The sequence below is a fragment of the Lithobates pipiens genome, unplaced genomic scaffold (genome assembly GCF_037356315.1).
Source record: "Lithobates pipiens isolate NorthernLeopardFrog02 unplaced genomic scaffold, aLitPip1_a1.2 Scaffold_18, whole genome shotgun sequence".
Classification (NCBI taxonomy): Eukaryota; Metazoa; Chordata; class Amphibia; order Anura; family Ranidae; genus Lithobates; species Lithobates pipiens.
This window is the reverse complement of record NW_027507758.1, coordinates 560,658,007-560,663,603: the sequence shown is the minus strand read 5'-3', so window position 1 is coordinate 560,663,603 and position 5,597 is coordinate 560,658,007. Positions and strand designations below refer to the sequence as shown.

The following is a 5,597-nucleotide window of genomic DNA, read 5'->3' as shown; positions in this document are numbered from 1 at the left end:
AAAACGCAAATACATCCTGACACAGAAACTGTTCTATGAATTTGGCAATAAATCTGGAAAATTATTGGCTAGGGCATTAGAACACAAAAAAGCTTTAACAACGATACACAAGATTATTGATTCTTCTGGCAAAACGCACTCGTCCCCAGAAGCCATCGCTTCCCAATTTGTCACTTACTTTATCAATTTGTATAACTTACCATCTACAGCGGTACCTGAACAAGCTTCTAACAGAAAAGAGGCAATTCACAACTTTCTGACATAATTCGGGGTCCCTCCGATTTCACCGGAAGACGCCATGACTCTAGATGGCCCAATTAGCAAAGAAGAGATAGGGAAAGCCTTGCAACAACTCCGGCCGGGTAAAAGTCCTGGCCCGGATGGGTTGACAGTGAGTTACTTTAAAACCTTTCAGGAAATACTCTGTCCCCATCTCCTGAACATGTTGAATTCCTTGACTGCATTTGACCCCTTAAACAAAGACCTCTTGGAGGCACATATTACGTTGATTCCAAAACCTGGCAAAGATGATACCATAGTATCAAATTATCGACCCATCTCTCTACTAAATGTAGATATAAAAATATACGCTAAAATCCTTGCTAATCGTCTTCTTCCACTTATCCCAAAACTTCTGTCCCTCGATCAGGTAGGTTTTGTCCCTGGCAGGGAAGCCAGGGATAACACCATAAAGGCCCTTCTAATCCAACATTGGCTTTCCACTGAATCCAAACAAAAAGGCTTCTTTCTGTCACTCGACGCGGAGAAGGCGTTCGACAGCGTGGCTTGGGCCTACATGTCTGCAACATTACAGAATATGGGCTTGCCTACCCGATTTCTCCATATGATCTTGACGTTGTATTCCTACCCCACAGCCAGAATTAGGATAAATGGTCGCCTGTCGGACGCCTTCTCCTTCTTGAACGGAACTCGTCAGGGCTGCCCTCTTTCCCCGCTCATTTTCATTCTTACTCTAGAACCCATCCTACGTAAGCTTAGGGAGAATCCCGACATTAAAGGCATTCCCATTCTTAATAAGCATTATAAATTGGCTGCATATGCAGATGATATCCTCCTTTTTTTATCGGACCCACTAACTTCTATACCCAATCTGCTGAAAGACTTTGCCCTTTTTAATAAATGATCCAACTTACAAATCAATTTTACAAAATCTAAAGCCCTTAACATCTTTCTCCCAGAACAGTTGGTATCACAATGTAAACATAACTTCCCCTTCAGTTGGGAATCACAGGCCCTAACTTACTTGGGGATTAATTTATCAAGTAACCTTAAAGACCTATACGCACTGAATTATTTACCTATACTGCAGAATATACAAACTGATCTCCTCAAATGGACTTTGGGTCAATTTTCCTGGTTTGGACGCATTTCCATATTAAAAATGAACATCCTACCCCGTATACTATATGTATTACAGACTGTACCTATTAACATCCCCACTTCGTTTTTTACCACTTATAAAAGATTATGCAGGAATTTCATATGGGCTTTCAAATCCCCCAGATTAAGCTGGGAAAAATTAATTATCCCGAAAACTAAAGGGGGCTTAAGCCTACCTGATAAAAGAAGATACCATACAGCGTGTCATCTCACAAGAGTAATTGACTGGCACCTCCATAAATTTACTAAGGACTGGGTTGATCTCGAAGAATCTTCTGTCCAAATCCCTCTGGCCCATCTACCGTGGACATCCCCATTGGGTACGCCCAAGGTTTACGTAACACATCCTCTAACTGGAGCAACTTTACAAGTTTTCTGGACAATTTTAAGACGCTTAACTGGACGAATTTCTCGGGTCCATTAACTCCCCTAGATGGTAACCCTGACTTCACACTGTCATAGGATGCGCACAGGTAAAGTGCTCTGGCGTACAGCTGTGTGCAATAGGAATAAACGAAAGCACACAAGCACACGCCCACAGGGTGTGACCCCTCGCTGACCTATAAAGGAAGTGAGGTCATCCAAACACACTGCTGGTTTGTCTTCAGCTTCCTGTGTTTCCCACGTCTGTTCCTGTGATCTCTATTACCCATTTTTGACCCGGATTGCCTCATCGACCTCGCTGATCTTCTCCTGACCCGACCCCTGGCTTGACCTTGGACTCCCGCTTTCTAAACGTGTTTGACCCTCAGCCTGCATCTGGACTTACCTGCTATCTCCTGTGTTCGACCCCCGGCTTGTCTTGGATAATCCTTCTGTCTTAGCGTTCCTGGTACTCGTTGTCTTCTGATCTGGACTGTGTTTGACCCCTGGCCTGTCTCCTGGATTCTGTCTTTGCTTTACGGACTTGCTACCTTTGCTTCTGGACCTTCCCACGGGACATCACCTTCAGTTCTGCTCAAGCTACCTGCTGATCTACTAGCAAGTGACTGCCCTACTGGTAGCTTGTGCCTCTTGGTGCAACCACCCTCTGTGCCACCTTCAGGGGTGGTCTGCGCCGAGTCGCAACAGCGACCGCTCTCGGCATCTTGGCCTCGGTGAGTACATTTATATGATACGCACCGGGACTTCCACTCTGTAACCCACTGGGTATTCCCTCCACTTCTGCACCTAAAGCTTTTCCAAATTTTCCTAATTCTTTCAGAATGATTCGCTCTTACCATTTAACACCATGGTTTCAGGGTTCCCTGACCACCATATTCCATTTTACAAATTTTTGCAAATCAGACATTTCCTGCAGAACACGGGATCCACCGCACAATGGTCTAGAGAATTGACCCCCTTCGAAATGATTTGTACTAGCTCGACCCCACAAAAACATCTTATCTCAGAGATGTATCCATTGCTATTTAGCAATCATAACCCTAAACACAATGAAGCAGTCAAAACTTGGGAAAAGGATCTCCAGCTAGACCTATCTAGAGAAGATTGGGAAACAATTTATGATTATATTCATAAAAGCTCTATCAATATTTCAGCACAGGAAAATAGCTATAAAATATATTCTCGCTGGTATCGGACTCCAGACAAGCTCCACAAATACTTTTCTTCGGTTTCACTGCTATTTTGGCATTGTGGATTAGGTAGGGGAACCCCACTTCACATTTGGTGGGACTGCACTTGCCTCAAACCTTTTTGGGAAGGAGTACATGAGACGATCACCTGTATCTCCAGTTATACCTTGGAGTTTACATCAACTCAATACCTTTTACATTGCACCACGCTACCACGATCAACGTATAGGAAATCCATTGTCCCACACCTCCTAAATGCAGCCAAACAATGCATACCTCTCTATTGAAGGAGCAATACCCTACCTACCCTGCAGGACTGGTTCAGATGGGCGTGTTGGTTACACTTCCATGAATCGCCGCAATTTCGGGAGTTACTACACACAACTTAACTCCCTTCCCTTCGACCCAAAATCCTAAAAGCTTCCACATGCCAAATTCAATTACTATGCCGTATCCACCATGCCTTGTTATCTTTAGGCCTCTTTTGTTTGACAATGTTTTTTATTCTCCCTTATCCCCCTCATTATCCTCTATTTGAGATAGTTCCACTAGCAAAGGTCCTAAAGGAAAGGGACTGTTTATATTAAAATGGTCATATGCACTAACAAATAATGCTACGTTCCAGCTTGCCCTGGATAACTCCCTCACATAGGTAGTCATTTGCCTTCCTCATCAACTACTTTATCCGCATATACGACTTGGATGATAGGTTACGCTCATGTGCTATTGCGAGGTAGAATTCACTTCCGCTCCAAAATTTTAGATCATTACTACCACTTTCTGAAGAAATTCTCATTTACCCTATCCTTCCGTACAGCGTTGATCCCATTTGGGGTGCGGAAGTAGAGAAGGGAGGCTATGTCTCTACTTGTATATCCTCCAGATACACTTCTATGACTCGCATCATGAGCTTTTGTCCATCCTGGTTACCCTATCCTATTTACGCCCCATTTACCGCAGGCATTTCTCTGTAATTTGTTGAATGAACTAAGTTGGAAGTCTATTATTTCTGTTTAGAATATGTAAGTGGCAATATTGTAATGCTATACTGTTGTACCACTAATTGTGAACATGTCTATGCGCCTTTTGTAACAGCCCTTTGGTTGTGTTGTGATGGATTGTAACTATCTTTTCTTTACTAATAAAAATTGTTTGGAAAAAAAAAAAAAAAGACATTGTAGAGACTGTTCCAGGCCTTCCTTCAACCACTTGCAAAGTGGTCTGGAGGAATGTTTCTTCAAAGAGACTCACCAACAGGCACAAAGATCTGGCATGGATGGCAATCCAAGGGGGGTTGCCACTCAGGACATTCATGCATGCCAGAAACCTGTGCAGATACAGGCACTGCCCCTTTTGCATCATCCAGGAGGAAACTGCTCTGCATGTTTTCTGGGAGTGTCCCTTTGCACAGGGCCTGTTGAGGGCTCTGGAACCTGATCTCAAAGACTTTGTACCACAGACTGCTATCACACACTTTGGTGTGTTGAACGGACTCTTTTGTGGAACTCATTCACAAGAGGACATTGATAGTGCCTGGAGGGTGCTGTGTTGGTTTAAGGACGCTGTTTGGTGTGCCGGAAAGCGCCTCATCCACCAGAGGGAGAGGATGTCCATCGAGAACTGTCGCAGACTGATCCACAGTCTGCTCAGAGACTATCACTTGATGGACTTTAAGGAGGAAGAGGAGGTCTGAAGATTTCACCCCCCCCCCCACCACTATGTATCCTTGGGCAGTTCAATAAAGCTTCAGGCCTGTGAACTCTTTTTCCCCTCCCTACCCCACCTTCTCCACCCCCATCACACCTGTTGCTCATTGAAATGCCATTTGACTTTGACTATGACGGTATGACTTGATTTATTGACATGTTTTCTGTAATGCTTTCAGGGTAATGCGGCGTCATGCATGATGTGATGTTTCAGGGTATTATTACTCTGCGCAACACATCAAGCATCATACCGCAGGATGAATGTAATTTATTTGTATGCTTGGAACTGTATTGTTATGTAGTGTATTGATGCGCTGTGTCGCAGTACAGTGTGGAATGTACCCTGTTCAAAGTATTTGTTTTTTGTATATTTTCTTGCAAAATAAAGTATACATTTTCAATTAAAAAAATCTGTTCTTATCAGTTTAATATCTGATACTTCCCCTATCTGGGGACCATATATTAAATGGATTTTTAGAACAGGGAGATGGAAGAAGAGCTTGCTCTGTCCACTCCACGCATGGACCTGGTATTGCAGTACCTCCAGGACCGGTGCACCCCTCTCTTATGCAGTTTCCAAAAACAGAATGAATTCAAACAGCAAATTCTCCTCCATCCTCATCCTTTTGCTTGCTTGCTCACTCACTTGCAATGTTACTTTTGCTGATCACAAGCTGTATGTTAAGAATTTGCAACATTGGCAAAAGGAATGTTGGGACTTTATATGAAGCGCAGCTAAGAAGATAAAGGTTAAAATCACGTGATCATGGGCTCCAGACATATAAACATTACGTCAAAAAATGTATAATAATAGTAAATGGTAGTATAGTTCAATAGAATCTGAATAATTTAATTATAGATAATAATGACATATTGCATGACAAAAATGTAAATAATAATGAATTATAATACATAA

The 5,597-nt window shown here is 42.8% G+C and overlaps 1 pseudogene; it reads left to right on the top strand.

Moving 5' to 3' along the window:
• Positions 1-5,070: 5,070 nt before the first annotated feature.
• On the top strand, positions 5,071-5,244 carry LOC143990517 (U2 spliceosomal RNA; annotated as a pseudogene).
• The last annotated feature ends 353 nt before the right edge of the window (positions 5,245-5,597 follow it).